The following is a 19,937-nucleotide window of genomic DNA, read 5'->3' as shown; positions in this document are numbered from 1 at the left end:
AACAGACTGGAAGGAGAAGAAACAAAAGAAAGAGAGGCCAGACAAGAGATTATAGCAATAAAGGCAGAAAGTGACCAGGATACGGACAAGGGTTTTAGCAGTCAATACAGGACAAATTTTAAAAGAAAGAAGCAACAGGTGTTAGCAAGAAAGACAACATGGGGCAGAGTAGAATAAAACATCATAGCAAGATTACAGGCTGAATCACAAGAAAGAGTGGAGTTATCAATGGAGACAGAAAAGAGAAATTAGGAGAAAAGATGAGAAAGTCTACTTACCAGTAACTAGTTTTGAGTAGACTATCAGTAAACATCTTCATTACTGGAATGCAGGGTGCATGGGCCAGCAAGAAGTTGAGATAGTGGCTGGACACCCAAGATGTCAGCATCAGCTAAGTATGCTAGAGTGGATAGGGGGTGTGGAAGTGTCATGAGTATATAGGGCTACGGGGTGATAATGAATGTATAAGTGGTGATGAAGTAAAAAAGAGGAAAGTATACAGAAGAAGCGAAAACAGAGAACTGAAGGACAATGGCAGACAGAAAGAGGGGAGTATGAAAAACTGTTCAAAGGAACCTGAGTTGTCAGCAACTCTAACCAATTGTATGGCACTCCAAATATTCAATACAGCATCCAAGGGCAAGATAGGGAAGAAAAAGAAAAAAAAATATCACAAAAATCAGGTGGATTAAGTCATCAACCATGTCAAAGGCAGCAAAAATGAATCATAAGAGAACACTCTATATGACCCAGCCCCTTACCCCTTATTCTCCACAATATCAACATATCCAAGGCCCCATGACCCAAAACATTCCCCCATCTGCTTCTAACAGGGCACAAAACACACACTCCCCACATACACTTCATCATCCATCACCCTGCATCAGAAGGAGACACAACACTCCCTCTCGCCATGGGGCAGCTCCAGGTACACACTCTCTCCACACACATTCTTCCCATCACCCAGCTCACTACACATACAGGTAGTCAGTACACTTGGCTTTACTCGAAAGATCTCTCACCAGAGCAACCTCACTGACAGTAACACGGGGGGGGGGGGGGGGGCGCTAGTATAGCCAAGGTCTCCCAAAGTCTCTGGAATTTAACAGGATGTGGGTAACCTTACCCAGAGCAGGTCTAACTTACAGTGCTGATGTTAGTGCACATGGGATCCCTGTCCACACTCGTACTCCCACCAGCCAGAGGAGCTGCTCTAATCTTGCCAATAATGAGAATTTAAAAAAGAAAAGAACACGATGTAGACAAGCTCACACCCGCTGCCCATGGCCTGCATCCTGCACACCCAATACCACTGCAACCGGCTCCACTTCCCGCTCATGATGTGCCGCCGCAGGCCAGGGCCTCCCCCACCCCAGGCCCCGGCCCCGGCCCCGGCCCGCCCCTCCCCGCACAGGCCCCAGGTCTCCCCCTCCCCCCACAGGCCCCGGCCCGCCCCTCCCCCCACAGGCCCCAGGTCTCCCCCGCAGGGCCAGGCCACAGCCTCGCTCTCGAGCCCAGCCTGGCCCGCTCCTTCCACCGCCAGCAGGCAAGTCCGACCTAGCCCCAGCCTCCCCGCACGCCTCGCCCAGCCTGGCCTCACCTGGCGGCGGCTCCGGCAGGGCCTGGGCAGCGGGAGGCGAACAGCTCCGCAGCGCGCAAGACAAGCCGCTCGCTGCGCCGCCTGCACACGCCCCCGCTCCGCCCACCGAGCCCCATTGGTTACTTTGCACACGTGGCCGGCGCCCCATTGGAGCAACAGCCAGTCCGTCAATCGTACCCCCGGGGCGGGCGCTCGCGGCGGGCGGGCGCGGGGCGGCCGAGGCCGGCGGCGGGAGGGGGGAGAGCGGGCCTGGCGCGAGGAGGGGCGGAGCTGGGCAGGGCGCGGAATCACCTGGGCTGCCGCCGCGGTGGCCCACGGGCCCCGTTTCTCGGCGCGGGCTCTGTGTCCGGGCGCGGGAGCTGGGGGAAGGCCCCGTCCCCCGTCCCGGCCGCCTGCTCGGTTCGTCCACGTAGCCAAAAGCGGCTTCCAGCCCTTGGGGAGCGTGTCCAGGGGCCCGCGGGCCGCGAGCCTCGGCCCGGCTTTCTGCGGCCGGGCTGGGGGAGCAGAGGGGGTACGTGTGTGCTCGGAGAGCGGCGCTCCGGCCGCGGGTTTGATTCTGAGGGGAAGGAAACTCTGTCCACTGAGTGAAGAAGAGAGGGTCCGCTCGCCAAGCGGGTGTCCGTGCGGTCACAGGCGGCCCAGGTACGGCTGTCAGCCGAAAGGCGAATTTTCCTTCGGAATCTGTAGGTTAAAGAAATGGGGAAACGGGGGGACGAATGAAAGGAGAAAAGAAAAGCCAGGCTCCAAATACAGGAGTAAAAGGCTCACAGGGGCAGAAGGCTTGAGAATGACCGTTTGGGCAGGTTTCAGAGTAGCAGCGTGTGAGTCTCTATCCGCGAAAAGAAAAGGAGGACTTGTGGCACCTTAGAGTCCACGGCATGCACCGGATGGAGTGAGCTGTAGCCCACGGACGCTCATGCTCAAATAAATTTGTTAGTCTCTAAGGTGCCTCAAGTCCTCCTGTTCTTTTTTTAGTGTGGACAATGGATACTGATGTTCACCCTTCCTCTGCTCCCAAGCATTTTTGGGCAAAGCAAAATCATGGGCACCCTAAGCACTCTTTCACAGAACCTGGCAAGTAGGAGTCTTTCTGCCTTTCAGGCCCCTGTTTGGCCTGGCCCCAATTCTACTTGCAGAGATGGAACAAGACTCTTAACGCTCCCTGGCTACAAATGTTCAGAGCAATAGGGTCGTAAGGGTGAAAAGCAAGAAGCTGGAATCGTTGAAAAACTCTGGCTGTATTCCCTGATATCAAAGGACATGACTGGGTGAAATGATCCCTTTGTGTGTGGGGCCAATATCAAAACACAGGACACAAAGATAAACAGATTGTTACAATAAAAGTCAATGTTTTTGCCCTGGTATGTCTACGGTGAACATGAGACTTGCTATACCCCAGAAACTCAGCTGGCCTGCTCTCCCATGTGGGCTTAGAGCACTTTCTGCAGTGAGCTTAAGGGGCATAACCATTCAGGATTTTTATTCTCCTAAATCCCTCCATCCTCCTTAATACAATTTGGAGAAAACAGTTATCTTGGATACCTGCACATTTCATATAGTTAGAGGCAGTTGGCGCTTTGAATTTGTGGTTAGCCCCAGTGCACAGAATCTGTGAGGAGTCCTGGTGTCTTAAAATGTCGCCGATGCTACAGGAAAGAAATGTATTTTTTTAATCAATCCAGTGTCATTCAGTGGTATACCTCCTACAAGAAAGGAAATTCCGTGCATGACAAATGTAATTTTAAGTCTTCAGGACTGTAGATAATCTAATATACTTGGCAAGGTTCAATGTGGCACACATTGGTCAGACTCTAAACAAAGGATGCCAGAAAATGACTAGTATTTCACATAATGTGAATTTTTTTCTCTTTCATACATAAGACATGTAACCTCAAATTCATGATTCTGTATTACTGATGTAAATAATTTACAACTGTAAATATGAGTTAATGCAAAATTTGTGCTGAATGAAGGTAAACTTTGATCTAAAGAGAAGGATGTAAATTTAAAATATACTGACATAATCACATATATAGGCATATGTGTGACATACTGGTATATACATATGTGGAATTACTTTATGCACTTAGGTGATTATTATTTACCCTATTATTCTGGAACATCTGAACAATCAGATGCGGAAAGTGCACAGATAATTTATTCAAGCCGTCTTGAATTTTAAGAAATTCAAGTTTTTTCTTGTGTCAAATGCTTTGTGTAATACATGCCCAACATTTTTTGAGTAATGTTACCCCGCTTTACAGTCTAGGTGCCCACTGAATCCCATTCAACTGTTCAAACTGTAATGGGCCACTCTTTAATCTCCATGCTCAGCACTATAAGAAACTGATGTGTGGGGCAGCCCAATCTCTGTAACAGGATGGAGAACACACTATCAAAGAGAAAGTGAGGGGAAATAACATCATGTCAGAGTTTGGCAAAGAGACTACTTATTGATGGAGGAGAGAGAGAGCACCGCCTGTCCTTTTTTTCTCCTCTATGATTGCCATATGTACATTGAGCCAATGAGACTCAACATTCTGTAAATTCCAACCTGTTAGGTCCTGAAATACCTTCCAAAGCTCTGTAAAAGATGCTAAAGATGTTGGGACATCTGTCATTGCCTTCTTTCATTATGTGCCAACTACAGTGTCACAATTTTGTCACTCACAAGCACGACAATCTTCTGGTATTCTTGGATTTTCTGGAATTATCCTGATTTTAATGGAGCAAACCCCCATGACTGAGAGCAGAAGGTTCACAGGTCTCTATAATCCTTTTGGGCCACTAAACTTTATCACATGGCAATGCTACTTTGAGTCTTGATGATGATTTTCATGTCATAATGGCACTTCATATCGCAATTATGTTATAATATAATATAACATGCTATTTCAGTGCAAAAAGCATTGTGTTGTGTAAAGGCGTGACTATGATTTGAAGCAATGCCACCATTTTACTGCACTGTGTTATGTTTTTTAAGAAAGTGTGATGCTGTTTTGAGGGAATGTTTTCATTTTGTGTTGTGAAGTTCTGATGCCATATGATGACACGTCTGTGCAATGCCTTCGTGTTGCATTAGGATATGGCATTTTTTAAAATGTGATGCTAGTTTGTCACAATGCAATTACAGATTCCTAGTCTTTAAGGCCAAAGGGACCATCATGATCAACTAATCTGACATGCACATTACAGACCACAGAACCTCACCTCCTGAAATAGGCAATTAACCTCTGGCTGAGTTACTGAAGTCCTCAAATCTTGATTTAAAGACTTCAAATTACAGAGAATCCACCACGTACTGTAGTTCACACCAGCAAGTGACCCATGCCCCATGCTGCAGAGGAAGGCAAAAAAACCCAGAGTCTCTGACAGTCTGACACAGGGGAAAATTCCTTCATGATCCCAAATATGGCAATCAGTTAGACCTTGAACATGTGGGCGAGACCCACCTGCCAGACACCTGGGAAAGAATTCTCTGTAGTAACTCAGAGCCCTCCCCATTTAGTGTCCCATCTCCAGCCATTGGAGATAATAGCTAATAGCAGATGCAGATGGGCCATATGCCATTGTAGGCAACTTCATCAGACCATTCCCTCCATAAACTTACCAAGCTAAGTCTTGAAACAAATGAGGGTTTTGCCCACACTATTCCCCTTGGAAGACGATTCCAGAACTTTGCTCCTCTGATGGTTAGAAACCTTTGTCTAATTTCAAGCCTAAACTGGTTGATAGTCAGTTTATATCCATTTGTTATTGTGCCAGCATCGGCCCTTAATTTAAATAACTCCTCTCTTTTCCTTGTGTTTCTCCATCTGATGTATTTATAGAGAGCAATCATATATCCCCTCAGCGTTCCTATTGTTAGGCTAAACAAGGCCAAGCTCTTTTAATATTCTTTCATAAGGCAGGTTCTCCATTCTTCTGATTATCCTAGTAGTCCTTCTCTGCACCTGTTCTGAATTCATATTTCTTAAATATGGGATTCCAGAATTGCACACAATATTCCAGAATAAGTCTCACTTGTGCTTTGTACAATGGTAATACACTTCCCTATCGCTACTGAAAATACCTGGGCTAATGTGCATTTTTTGGATTGCATAAGCCTTTTCCACAGCCATATCAGCCTCACCCCGTCTTGTGATGATGCAATGTAGTGACATTTGGCACAACTCAAACATGTTGAATGATGTTATGTTAACCGTGGCGCCCCTCCCAGCATTTCCCTCCACCAGCTCTGCGATTGTCCCTCCCCCGGCCCCTAGGACATATGCCCGGGCGGCAGCAGGCTCCCCTCTGCCTGCCGCCTCGTCATCTCGCCCCCCCTCTGCCTCCACCACCATCACCAGCAGCCGAGGCCCTTTCCCCGCCTTGACCAGGAAGCACGGCGTCCGTTGCCTCCTGGTGCCCGCCTCGCCCCACGTGGAGACATACGTGCAGGCATTGGCGAAGGTGGTAGGACTCACGGCTATTGTGGCGGCCTCCAAGATGTATGGGAAGGTCGTTTTCTTCTTAGCCTCGGAGGATGCCGCCCAGGAGGCGGTAGAGAGGGGCCTGACAGTGGGGGGGGGGGTTTGTCCCCCTAGAACCGTTAGAAGACCTGGGCATTCGCCTCGTCCTTACCTCCGTTCCTCCCTTCTTACCCAATGCTGCCCTCTTACCCGCTCTTTCCACCCTGGGGAAACTTGTCTCTGTCATTAGCCCTCTCCCGTTGGGCTGCAAGGACCCCACCCTCCGTCACATTTTTTCGTTCCGCTGGCAAGTGCAGCTTCTACCACTGGCAGGGGCGCGTGACGGAGAGGCGCTTGAGGGGTCCTTTCTAGTCCCCTACGAGGGAGCCCGCTATCGGGTCTTTTATTCTACCGGAGAGGCTCGGTGCTACCTCTGCCGTTCAGCGGGGCATGTCCGCAGAGACTGCCCTTTGGCCCGGGGGGGAGGGGCACCCGAAACCCCCGAGACCCGGCAGGACATCGGCCCCGTCGCTGCCGACGCCCCTGGCTGCCCAGCACCTGAAACCAACCCTCCTACTCGACCCATCGCTGCTCCCGTCCGGGCCCAAGAGATATCTTCCCTACAATGCCCGGGCGAGCAAGGGGTTTCCACCCTTGATAGTATCAATCCAACAGAGCCCATGGAGGAGTGTGTGGCAAGGATATTATCGGGTATAGGAGAGGGCCCTCCCCAAGGAGAAGCCCCCGCCCCTCATGTTGCCCCACTGCTACCTCCCCGAACCCCTAAACCATCACCTCCGCCCCCCGACACGACCCCTGCTAACAAGCCCCCAGATGACGCTATGGAGGGCTGGACCCTAGTCCAGGGGAAGCGAGGCAAGCGGAAGGCTCGAGCTCCACTGCATCCACCTGACGCGGAAGCCCCCCGGAAGACCAGGAAAGGAGGCACTGCTATCGAGCCTCCCGCCACGGCCACGAGCGAGATCCATCCGCTGGTGTCGGGAGGTGAAGACGGACTGGCATTGGAGGGCAGAATCCCCCCTCCACGGGAGACCCTCCCCTCCGAGACTTTTGAGGACGCCCCTTCTGCCTGGACGCTACCTGAACCCCCCGCGGACCCCGAGGCGGCCGTTGAGGCGGGCCCTAGAGGAGAGGCCCCCGGGGTGGCAGGAGTTGGCCTCTCCCCCATGTATGCGGAGATTGAGGCCCTAGATTTGACCCCGGTCACCCAGGGAGGGGATGATATGCTGCCGGCTGGCCTCGAGCTGGGCAGCCTTACCCCAGCCTCCCTTTCCCCATGCTCCCACCCCCTAATTGCCTTCCCGGGTGAGCACCCTGCAGAAGGCGGTCCACCACCTGATGCCATGGCCGCTAAGACCACCATGGAGCCAGCACCTAGCATTATTGGGAGCCCCCTCCCTTACCCCTTAACCCTTGACTCTGCTCAGGAAGCACTTTCCTTTAGCTGCTTGCCTCCTGCATCCCAGAGCCTTACCCCTGCCCCTGCCCCCACCCCTGCCCCTGCCCAAGGTCCCTCCTCCTGCAATGTTAATGCCGCCCCTGGGGTTATTTCCTTTCCGCCTTTTGCAGATTCCCCCTAGGGAGCAGTCTTTGCACTTTCTAGCCGCGACCCATTAGGAGTGGCAATTTTTTCCCTGCCATCCCCCTCCACCCCAAGGCGTGAAATGAATTTAATAACCCCAGCCTGTCAGACGCCCCGTCGGTGGTCCGCACCCTGTCTACCTGCCTTAGCGGACCACGAGGCTGTATTAAGAGGCCCATCAGGGAATACCTCGGGAATTGTAACCCCACCCCCCCATGAGCTGCGGCATGCTCTACGGAAGTTCCTAGAGCACACCCGTGGCGCCCGCAATAGGGCACAGCTGGCTCTTCAGCTATGGGGGGACTTTGATCAAATCCTCCAGGCCACAAGGGCCCTTATAAAGGAGGGCAGGGGGCAAGGAAAGCGCGGTGCTGCGGCCTACAAGCGAGCCCGCAGCTTCCGACGCGATCTACTCACCCACGGGATGGGTCATGGGTTGCTGTGCAACCCGCTGGGGGCCCTGAACCCCCCCGCCAATACGAGGCCCCCACCCCCCCAGCCCTCCGCATGACGCCTCTTATTATTGCGACCCTGAATACCAGGGGCTGTAGGATGGCTCTCCGCAGGTCCCAAGTGCTCTCTTACCTTCGGGAAGGGAGGTACTCTGTAGTTTTCCTGCAGGAGACCCATACGGACCCGGCCGCCGAGGACAGGTGGTGGCTGGAGTGGGGGGACGGGGTATACTTTAGCCACTTTGCGACCTGGCAGGCTGGAGTGGCAACCCTGTTCTCCCCCAACCTACGGCCTGAGGTGCTAGGGGTCAATGAGGCCGTGCCGGGCCACGTGCTGCACCTTTGAGTCCGTATGGAGGGGCTCGTGGTTAATCTTGTTAACATTTATGCCCCGCAAATGAGCTCCAGGCGGCCACAATTTTATCAGCAGGTGTCCGACTTTCTCGGCACCCTGGATTCGCACGAGTGCCTGGTCCTGGGCGGGGACTTTAACACCACCCTCGAGGAACGGGACCGCTCAAGGGCCGAACCGAGTCCGGCCGCTGCGAATATTCTCCAAGGGATAGTTGACCATCACTCCCTAGTGGACGTCTGGCGTGACCATCACCCAGATGACACCTCCACGTTCACCTTTGTCCGGGTGGAGGCCCATCGGTCACACCACTCTCGGTTGGACCGTATTTATTTATCCCGTTTCCATCTTTCACAGGCCCACTCCTCCGCCATTCGGCCGGCCCCATTCTCCGATCATCATTTAGTCGCTGTAACGGTCTCCCTCCATGCAGAGAGACCGGGGCCGGCCTATTGGCACTTTAATAACAGCCTGTTGGAGGACGAGAGCTTTGTGATGTCCTTCCGGGAGTTTTGGCTGGCCTGGCGAGAGCAGTGGCGTGCCTTTCCCTCGGTGCGGCGATGGTGGGATCTCGGGAAGGTGCGCGCCAAGCTCTTCTGCCGTGACTACACTCGGGGCACCAGCCGACGGCGAAATGCGGCGATAGAGCAGTTGGAACGGGAGGTCTTAGAGATGGAGAGGCGCCTGGCTGCCGATCCCGAGGACCCATCCCTCTGCGGAGCGTGCTGGGAGAAGCGGGAGGAGCTCCGGGCCCTTGAGGACCACCGGACCCGAGGTGCCTTCGTTCGGTCCCGCATCCGCCTCCTTCGGGAGATGGACCGCGGCTCCCGCTTCTTCTATGCCCTGGAGAAAACGAGGGGGGCCAAGAAACACGTCACCTGCCTTCTTGCGGAAGACGGCACCCCCCTCACGGATCCGGCGGAGATGTGTGGGAGGGCCCGTGACTTCTACACAAGCCTTTTCTCCCCGGACCCGACCGATCCTGACGCTTGCGAGGTGCTCTGGGAGGAACTCCCCACGGTCAGCGTGGGCGACCGAGACCGACTAGAGCTGCCTCTCACCCTGGCCGAGTTCTCGGAAGCCCTCCGTCGCATGCCCACCAATAAATCTCCGGGCATGGACGGGCTGACCGTGGAGTTTTACCACGCGTTCTGGGACATTCTCGGCCCAGACCTAGTCACCGTCTGGGCTGAGTCCTTGCAGAGCGGGGTCCTCCCTCTGTCATGCAGGCGAGCGGTGCTCGCTTTGCTGCCGAAGAAGGGGGACCTCCGCGATCTATGAAACTGGCGTCCCGTCTCACTCCTTAGCACGGATTACAAAATCGTAGCGAAAGCAATCTCGCTGCGGCTAGGGTCCGTGATGGCGGACGTGGTCCACCCAGACCAGACCTATACTGTCCTGGGTCGCAGCATTTTCGACAACCTCTTTCTAGTCCGAGACCTTTTGGAACTCGGGCGGAGAGATGGTCTGTCGTTCGCCCTCCTGTCTCTTGATCAGGAGAAGGCGTTCGATAGAGTAGACCATGGGTACCTCCTGAGCACTGTACAGGCGTTTGGATTTGGACCTCAGTTTGTGAGTTTTCTCCGGGTGCTGTATGCCTCCGCGGAGTGTTTGGTTAGGCTCAACTGGACCCTGACTGAACCGGTCAGCTTCGGGCAAGGAGTGCGGGCCAGTTGTATGCTCTGGCGATCGAGCCTTTCCTCTGTCTCCTCCGCAGGAGGATGACAGGGTTGGTGCTGCGGGAGCCGGAGCTGCGGCTGGTCCTGTCGGCGTACGCCGATGACGTACTCCTCGTGGTCCAGGACCCGGGCGACTTGGCGCGAGTGGAGGCATGCCAAGCCATCTATTCGGCAGCCTCCTCCGCCCGAGTCAACTGGGTCAAGAGCTCTGGCTTGGCGGTGGGGGACTGGCGGCAGGTAAGCTCCCTCCCACCCGCACTTCAGACCATCCGGTGGAGTGCGGGTCCACTGCTCTATCTCGGCGTTTACCTTTCCGCCACGCATCCTTCCCCGCCGGAGAACTGGCAAAATTTAGAGGGCGGGGTGATAGAGCGGATCCGGAGATGGACGAGGCTACTCCGATGTCTCTCCCTCCGAGGGAGAGCACTGGTGCTTAACCAACTAGTCCTGTCCACGCTCTGGTACCGGCTCAACACCCTGGCCCCGGCCCCGGGTTTCCTGACCCACCTTCGGAGATTGATTCTGGAGTTCTTCTGGTCAGGAATGCACTGGGCCCCTGTTGGAGTTCTTCATCTACCCCTGAAGGAAGGAGGGCAGGGCCTGAAGTGTCTGTACACTCAGGTCCGCGTTTTCCGCCTCCAGGCCCTGCAGAGGCTCTTCGATAGTGCACGTAGTTCCGCGTGGAGCATACTGGCGCACACCTTCCTGCACCATTTCCAAGGGCTTCGATATGACCGGCAGCTCTTTTATCTTTCTCCGAGGGGTTTTCCGCGAGACCTCTCCGGGCTGCCGGTCTTCTACCAGGACCTCCTCCGGACCTGGAAATTGTTTCTAACAACCAGGTCCGTGGCGGCCACCGTGGGAGCAGATCTCCTCACGGAGCCCCTGCTACACAACCCCCAGCTCCGTGTGCAGGTGGCGGAGTCCCGCTCGGAACGCCAGAGGTTGGTCCTGGCGGAAGTCACGAGGGTCGGAGACCTCCTGGACTACGATTGGAGAGACTGGCTGGATCCCCTGACGCTCGCTCGGCGCATGGGGCTCTCCAGCCTCCGTACCCCCCGGCGCGCACTTCAGGAGGTGAAGGCCGCCTTGACCCCCGCTGCTCGGGCTTATGTTAGCCGAGCCTTGTGCGAGGGCGCACCCCGCCCATCCCCTACCCCAGGCCCGCCGGACCTTTCCATTGGACCCCCACCCCGTAGATCCCAACAAACCCCTCACCCTTTCACTGCAAGCCGGCTGCACGAACTGCAGCCGGTTAGCTTTCAAATTGCTTCACGGAAATACTTATATACACTTACGCTTCACACCCTTCACGCCCACACCCTGGTGTCCCGCCCCAATACAAAGTGGCGGGATCTCCTGCCACCTTTGGAGGGTGAGCAACCTTGGTGGGCCAGCCTGTATTCCACCTTGGTCCCAAGGCCCGTCGGGGACATCAGTTGGCGGCTCCTTCACGGAGCTGTGAGCACGGGCGTGTTCTTGACACGGTTTACCCCCATTCCGGACACTTGTCCTTTTTGTAATGTGAGGGAAACCCTGGCGCACGTGTATTTAGAGTGTGCCAGATTGCAGCCCCTTTTCCGGCTCCTCACAAATATTCTATTACGCTTCTGGCTTCATTTTCCCCCCCACCTTTTTATCTATACACTTCCCATCCGTGGCCCCACAAAGTCGCGGGATCTTCTGGTCAACCTCCTCCTAGCTTTGGCTAAAACAGCCATTTATAAAACCAGAGAGAGGAGGTTGGCCCATGAAACGTCCTGCGATTGTGGGGCCGTTTTCCAATCCTCAGTACATTCACGTATCCGGGCAGAGTTCCTCTGGGCGGCGTCCACCGACTCCCTTGAAGCATTCGAGGAGCGGTGGGCACTGTCTGGGGTTCTCCGGTTCCCTCCGTCTGACCCTTTGATTGAGGGGAAGAGCGAGAGACCCCAGCCCCAGCTGTTGCCGCTGTGGATACCATCATTCCTGTCATCTAGGAGGGGTCCTATAATACATGGGTGTCTACCCCCCCCCCCAAACCGCCCACCCCGCAGCCGTGCCCATCTTACCGGGCACTCTCAGGAGAGGGAGGATCGGTGACACTGGGCGCGGCACTGGGTAACTCGAGGGGGTGGAAGACCACGAGTGTCGAGGAAGCCCCCCCGCTCTAGGCCACCAGGTAACTCAGGAGGGTGGAAGACCACGAGTGTCGAGGAAGCCCCCCCGCTCTGGGCCCAGGCTAGCCTGAACACTTCTCCCTCCTGAAAGCTGCTGTGTTATACCTTCTGATTGCGTTGTTTTGTTGCATAGTTGTTTTGTTTCCTTTGGTAATTTTGTAAGCGTTACCAATAAACTTTCTTTCTGTTTCAAAAAAACCTTCCCTGTTACCTTACCCATGGAAAAGGGACCTACTTAGCCTGCTCTCCTGCTGCTGCCCTCTGGCCTGGGCTTTCCTTGCTTTTTGCACCTGCTTTTGGCTCCCCCCCTACTGGGCCAGTCGCTCTCCCCCCTTTCTTTGCTTTTTATTGTTTTTTTTTCTTTCTCCGCTGTTGCTAGAGTGCTGGCCGGCTGCCGGCCAGCTTTTAGCCTCCCCCCCCCTCCCCGCCCGCCCTCGGACGCTGCTGCCGCTCCAGCTGAAACCAAACCCCTCCCCCCCGCCCCGAGAGAGGGGGGCCTGCCGGCCCGCTTCCCCAGAAGGGGGGAGTGGAAGGACCCAGCCCCCAGACCCAGCTGCTTGCTGTTTGTCTGTGGACCCGTCTCTGGCTGAGAGATTTCTTATCATCCGCTCCAGCATACCTGGAATGCAAAAAAGAAAGCCCGGAACAGACAGAGAAACAGCCGTCTACCGGAGGAACACCGCACAGGGAATCTACAAATCGCCGTGGAGGGGGCCCAAGACTGAGTAACTTTCGAACTGTGCTCTCGTGTGGGGGGAGGCCTTGACTGTGTCGTGACTGTGTCTGAAGGGACACAGGGGGTGTGGCACGGAGCTGCCCCCCGATCCACCTGTGTCCTCCCAACCCCCACACCACAATTCTCATCACTGCCCCCTCCATTGTAATTGCTGGCTGTTTAACATCTGCCTCTGGACTTAGCTGCTCACCCTGATTTCACCGTGTGGGCCAGAAGCACCAGCCAACCAAACAGGACTCTCTGGACAAGCGTACGGTGGTTCATGTGCCCCCCCCCCCGAACTGCCCATCCCTCAGCCTGTCCCTTTTCACATGACCCCAACTCCTGTTAACCACCTGCCACCGCCCCCACTGGGGCATCGGCAATGGAGGGCACCGGGATGACCTCCGCCGCTGCCATGCCCACCGCCTCCCCAGACTCTAGGGGAGCCCCCCCAGCTGGTGGGAAAGGCCAGGGCAAGAAGAAGGGGAAGGGCCCCGCTAAAACCACCAGGCCCTCTATGGTAGGGGCCACCCCCACTGCTGCGGCCCCGCCACTGACCACGGTGTCCCTCCCCGCTGCCTGCTTCACCAGCTCTGCGGGTGTCCCTCCCTCACCCCCCAGGACGTATGCCTGGGTGGCGGCAGCCCCCCCACCTGCCGCCTCATCATCTCTCCCACCCACCGCCTCCGCCACCATCAACAGCGGCCGGGGCCCCTTCCCCACCATGACAAGGAAGCATGGTGTCTGATGCCTCCTGGTGCCCACCTCACCCCACGTGGAGACCTACGTGTGGGCGTTGGCGAGGGTGGTGGGGCCCTCAGCCATTGTAGCGGCCTCCAAAATCTATGGGAAGGTCGTTGTCTTCTTAGCATTGGAGGCTGCCGCCCAGGAGGCGGTGGAGAGGGGCCTGGCGGTGGGGGGGTGTTTGTCCCCCTAGAGCCACTAGAGGACCTGGGCATCCGCCTGGTCCTGACCTCTGTCCTTCCTTTTCTCCCCAATGCTGCCCTGTTACCCGCCCTTTCCACCCTGGGGAAACCTGTTTCTGTCATCAGCCCTCTCCCGTTAGGCTGCAAGGACCCCACCCTCCGTCACATCTTTTCCTTCCGCCGGCAAGTGCAGCTTCTACTGCCATCAGCGGCACGTGACGGAGAGGCACTCGAGGGGTCCTTCCTAGTCCCCCACCAGGGGGCCTGTTACCGGGTGTATTTCCACGGGGGAAGCCTGGTGCTACCTCTACCAGGCATCAGGGCATGTCTGGAGGGACTGCCCCTTAGCCCGGCAAGGAGGGGCACCTGGTATCCCCGAGACTCGGCAGGACATCGGCCCCGTCATTGCCGATGCCCCTGGCCGCCCGATACCCGAACCCGCCCCCCCTCCTCTTTCGACCACCACTTCTCCCGCTCAGGCCCAAGGGGCACCTCCTCTACAATGCCCAGACGAGCGGGAGAGCCGCGCCCTTGCTGCTGACAATCTGGCGGGGCCTATGGAGGAGGGTGTGGCAGAGATACCATCAGGCATGGGAGAAAGCCTGCCCCAGGGAGAATCCTCCCTCCCTTATGCCACCCCACCATCCCTCCCCCAAGTCTCTGAGCCATCGCCTTTACCTCCTGATACGACCCCTGATAACCAGCCCCCAGATGATGCCATGGAGGGCTGGGCCCTAGTCCAGGGGAAGCCAGGCAACCGGAAGGCTCGAGCTCCGCCTCATCTACCCGAGGCAGAGGCCCACCGGAAGACCACGAAGGGGGGCACCGATGCCGAACCTTCCGCTTTGCCCACGAGTGCGTCCCATCCACCGGTGTCAGCCAGGAAAGATGTGATAGCACCGGAAGGTAGTGTCTCCCCTCCACGGGAGACCCTCCCCTCTGAGACCCTCGAGGAAGCCCTTTCTGTCCTGACACTACCCGAAGTCTCCGTGAACCCCGAGGCAACCATCTTGGCGGGTGCCAGCGGGGAGAACCCCAGGGCAACGGAAAGTGTCCTCTCCTCCATGTTTGAGGAGATCAAGGCCCTAGATCTGACCCCAGTCGCCCAGGGGGAGGACGACCTTTTACCAGCAAACCTCAATTTGGGCAACCTCACTCCACCCCTCTTTTCCCCATGCTCCCTCCCCCTAACTGCTGCTTCTGCTCCCACCTCTGAGGAGCCCCTGGACTCCTCCACCGACCCGGCCACTGATGGCACCCCGCTGACGACCACCGAGTCTGCTCAGGTGACAGCCGGCACCACGCGGCCGGGACACAAGCCGCCAGGGGCACCCCCCGTTGGTGCAGAGCAATCGATTTCCTTCCCGGGCAGGGGCCCAACAGAAGATAATCCACCTCCTGATGCTGTGACTGCTAAATCCACCATAGAATCATAGAATCATAGAATATCAGGGTTGGAAGGGACCTCAGGAGGTCATCTAGTTCAACCCCCTGCTCAAAGCAGGACCAATCCCCAATTAAATCATCCCAGCCAGGGCTTTGTCAAGCCTGACCTTAAAAACTTCTAAGGAAGGAGATTCTACCACCTCCCTAGGTAACGCATTCCAGTGTTTCACCACCCTCCTAGTGAAAAAGTTTTTCCTAATATCCAAACTAAAACTCCCCCACTGCAACTTGAGACCATTACTCCTTGTCCTGTCCTCTTCTACCACTGAGAATAGTCTAGAAGCATCCTCTCTGGAACCACCTCTCAGGTAGTTGAAAGCAGCTATCAAATCCCCCCTCATTCTTCTCTTCTGCAGACTAAACAATCCCAGTTCCCTCAGCCTCTCCTCATAAGTCATGTGTTCCAGACCCCTAATCATTTTTGTTGCCCTTCGCTGGACTCTTTCCAATTTATCCACATCTTTCTTGTAGTGTGGGGCCCAAAACTGGACACAGTACTCCAGATGAGGCCTCACCAATGTGGAATAGAGGGGGACGATCACGTCCCTCGATCTGCTCGCTATGCCCCTACTTATACATCCCAAAATGCCATTGGCCTTCTTGGCAACAAGGGCACACTGCTGACTCATATCCAGCTTCTCGTCCACTGTCACCCCTAGGTCCTTTTCCGCAGAACTGCTGCCTAGCCATTCGGTCCCTAGTCTGTAGCAGTGCATTGGGTTCTTCCGTCCTAAGTGCAGGACCCTGCACTTATCCTTATTGAACCTCATCAGATTTCTTTTGGCCCAATCCTCCAATTTGTCTAGTTCCTCTGTATCCTATCCCTGCCCTCCAGCGTATCTACCACTCCTCCTAGTTTAGTATCATCCACAAATTTGCTGAGAGTGCAATCCACACCATCCTCCAGATCATTTATGAAGATATTGAACAAAATCGGCCCCAGGACCGACCCCTGGGGCACTCCACTTGACACCAGCTGCCAACTAGACATGGAGCCATTGATCACTACCCGTTGAGCCCGACAATCTAGCCAACTTTCTACCCACCTTATAGTGCATTCATCCAGCCCATACGTCTTTAACTTGCTGACAAGAATACTGTGGGAGACCGTGTCAAAAGCTTTACTGAAGTCAAGAAACAATACATCCACTGCTTTCCCTTCATCCACAGAACCAGTTATCTCATCACAGAAGGCGATTAGATTAGTCAGGCATGACCTTCCCTTCGTGAATCCATGCTGACTGTTCCTGATCACTTTCCTCTCATGTAAGTGCTTCAGGATTAATTCTTTGAGGACCTCCTTCATGATTTTTCCAGGGACTGAGGTGAGGCTGACTGTCCTGTAGTTCCCAGGATCCTCCTTCTTCCCTTTTTTAAAGATTGGCACTACATTAGCCTTTTTCCAGTCATCTGGGACTTCCCCCGTTCGCCACGAGTTTTCAAAGATAATGGCCAATGGCTCTGCAATCACAGCCGCCAATTCCTTTAGCACGCTCGGATGCAACTGGTCTGGCCCCATGGACTTGTGCACGTCCAGCTTTTCTAAATAGTCCCTAACCACCTCTTTCTCCACAGAGGGCTGGCCATCTACTCCCCATGCTGTGATGCGCAGCGCAGCAGTCTGGGAGCTGACCTTGTTAGTGAAGACAGAGGCAAAAAAAGCATTGAGTACATTAGCTTTTTCCACATCCTCTATCACTAGGTTGCCTCCCTCGTTCAGTAAGGAGCCCACACTTTCCTTGGCTTTCTTCTTGTTGCCAACATACCTGAAAAACCCTTCTTGTTACTCTTGACATCTCTTGCTAGCTGCAGCTCCAGGTGCGATTTGGCCCTCCTGATTTCATTCCTACATGCCCGAGCAATATTTTTATACTCTTCCCTGGTCATGTGTCCATCTTCCACTTCTTGTAAGCTTCTTTTTTATGTTTAAGATCCGCTAGGATTTCACCGTTAAGCCAAGCTGGTCGCCTGCCATATTTACTATTATTTCAACACATCGGGATGGTTTGTCCCTGTAACCTCAACAGGGATTCCTTGAAATACAGCCAGCTCTCCTGGACTTCTTTCCCCTTCATGTTAGTCCCCCAGGGGATCCTACCCATCCGTTCCCTGAGGGAGTCGAAGTCTGCTTTCCTGAAGTCCAGGGTCCGTATCCTGCTGCTTACCTTTCTTCCCTGTGTCAGGATCCTGAACTCAACCAACTCATGGTCACTGCCTCCCAAATTCCCATCCACTTTTGCTTCCCCCACTGATTCTTCCCAGCACCATAGAGCCCGCGCCTGGTATCACTGAGAGCTCCCTCCCCACCCCCTTAACCTTCGAGCCTGATCGGGAGGTGCCACCATCCAGCTGCTTGCCTCCCGAAACCCAGAACCTTGCCCCTGCCCATGCCCCAGCCCCTACCCCTATCCAGTCTACCTCCTGCGATGTTATCGCCGCCCCCGGGGCTGTCTCCTTCCCTTTCCCAACCGATGATCCCCAGGGAGTGGCCTTTGCGTTCTGCCCTGACCCATTAGGGGCTCCTTTTTTCCCTCCACCGCCCCCTATCGCCCCAGGGCTTGAGGCGGGCCTAAAAGCTCCAGCCCATCAGTCACCCCGTCGGGGGTCCACACCCTGCTTGTCCGTTTTAGTGGGACACGGGGCTGCACCAAGGGCCCCGCCGGGGAACAACCGAGAAACCATAACCCCACCCCCCATGAGCTGCGAGGAGAGCTGTGGAAATTTTTAGAGGATGTCCGTGGCTCCCGCAGCAAGGTTATAGCTTGCTCTCTAGCGATGGGGGGATTTATTTCAAATCCTCCGGGCCACAAGGGCCCTCATGGGGGACGGTAAAGGGACAGGGAAGCAGGATGCCGCGGCCTACTGGCAGGTCTGCATCTTCCGTGACCAATTATTCACCTACGGGATGGGTCAAAGACTGTTGCACGGCCCGCTGGGGGATGCGAGCATCCCTGCCAGTGAGGACCACCCCCCCGGCCCTCCCCATGACACCTCTCACCATCGCAACGTTGAACACCTGGGGTTGTAGGATGGCTCTCCGCAGGTCCCAGGTGCTCTCCTTCCTTCGGGAGGGAGGGTACTCTGTGATTTTCCTGCAGGAGACCCATATGGATCCGACCGCCGAAGATAGTTGGCAACTGGAACAGGGTCTACTTTAGCCATTCCACGATTCGGCAGGCTGGAGTGGTGACCCTGTTCTCCGCCGACCTACGGCCCGAGGTGCTAGGGGTCGCCGAGGCTGTGCAGGGTTGCCTGCTGCATCTCCAGGTCCGTATAGAGGGGCTCGTGGTTAACCTCGTTAACGTCTATGCCCCGACATCGGGCCCGGAGCGGCTACAATTCTATCAGCAGGCGTCCGCCTTCCTCAGCACCTTAGATTCTAAAAAGTGCCTGGTCCTGGGAGGGGATTTTAATACCACCCTTGAAGAGCGAGACCGCTCGGGGACTGAGCAGTGCCCGGCCACCGCGGACACCCTCCAGGAGATAGTTGAACACCACTCCCTAGTGGACATCTGGCGTGACAACCACCCGGATGACACTTCCACGTTCACCTTTGTCCAGGTGGAAGCCCATCGGTCGAGCCACTCCTGGTTGGACTGCATTTATTTATCACGCTTCCGTCTCTCACGAGCCCACTCCTCCAGCATTCGGCTGGCCCCATTTTCTGACCATCACCTAGCCACCGTGACAGCCTCCCTCTGTGTGGAGAAGCCAGGGCCAGCCTATTGGCATTTTAAGAACAGCCTGTTGGAGGATGAGGGCTTCGTGATGTCCTTCCAGGAATTCTGGCTGGCCTGGCGAGGGCAGCAGCGTGCCTTTCCCTCGGCGCGGCAATGGTGGGACCTGGGGAAGGTGCGCGCCCGGCTTTTCTGCCACGACTACACCCGGGGCACCAGCCGACGGAGAAATACGGCAATAGAACAGTTGGAACAGGAGGTCTTAGAGCTGGAGAGGCGTCTGGCCGCCAGCCCCGAAGACCCGCTCCTCTGCGGAGTGTGCCGGGAGAAGCTGGAGGAGCTCCGGGCCCTCGAGGACCATCAGGCCCAGGGTGCCTTTGTTCGATCCCGCATCCGCCTCCTTTGGGAGATGGATCGCAGCTCCCGCTTCTTCTATGCCCTGGAGAAAAGGAGGGGGGGCCAAGAAACGCCACCTGCCTCCTGGCAGAAGATGGCACCCCCCTCATGGAACTGGTGGAGATGTGCGGGAGGTCCCGAGCCTTCTACGCAAGTCTTTTCTCCCCGGATCTGACCGACCCTAGCGCTTGCAGACTGCTTTGGGAGGAGCTCCCTACAGTCAGTGTGAGCGACTGAGGCCGGCTAGAGTTGCCTCTCACTCTGGCCGAGTGCTCGGAAGCCCTCCATCATATGCCCACTAATAAGTCTCCAGGTATGGACGGGCTGACCATGGAGTTCTACCGTGTGTTTTGGGATGTCCTCGGCCCAGACCTAGTCACCGTCTGGGCTGAGTCTCTGCAGAGCGGGGTCCTCCCTCTTTTGTGCAGGCGAGCCGTGCTCGCCTTATTGCCGAAGAAGGGGGACCTCCGCGATTTAC

At 55.7% G+C, this 19,937-nt stretch overlaps 1 protein-coding gene across 1 annotated transcript in view; it reads right to left on the bottom strand.

The window, feature by feature from the left end:
- ELAVL1 (ELAV like RNA binding protein 1) overlaps window positions 1-1,692 on the bottom strand; it is a 96,443-nt gene extending 94,751 nt beyond the window's left edge. The window contains exon 1 of the mRNA XM_084614784.1: window positions 1,601-1,692. The gene's annotated coding sequence lies outside the window, so the exon portion shown is untranslated. The remainder of the gene's footprint in view (window positions 1-1,600) is intronic.
- Window positions 1,693-19,937: the final 18,245 nt, after the last annotated feature.

The sequence above is a fragment of the Lepidochelys olivacea genome, assembly GCF_965140295.1.
Source record: "Lepidochelys olivacea isolate rLepOli2 genome assembly, chromosome: 25".
NCBI classification, from domain to species: domain Eukaryota; kingdom Metazoa; phylum Chordata; order Testudines; family Cheloniidae; genus Lepidochelys; species Lepidochelys olivacea.
The sequence above is the reverse complement of the archived record's forward strand: the minus strand, read 5'-3'. Positions and strand labels throughout refer to the sequence as shown.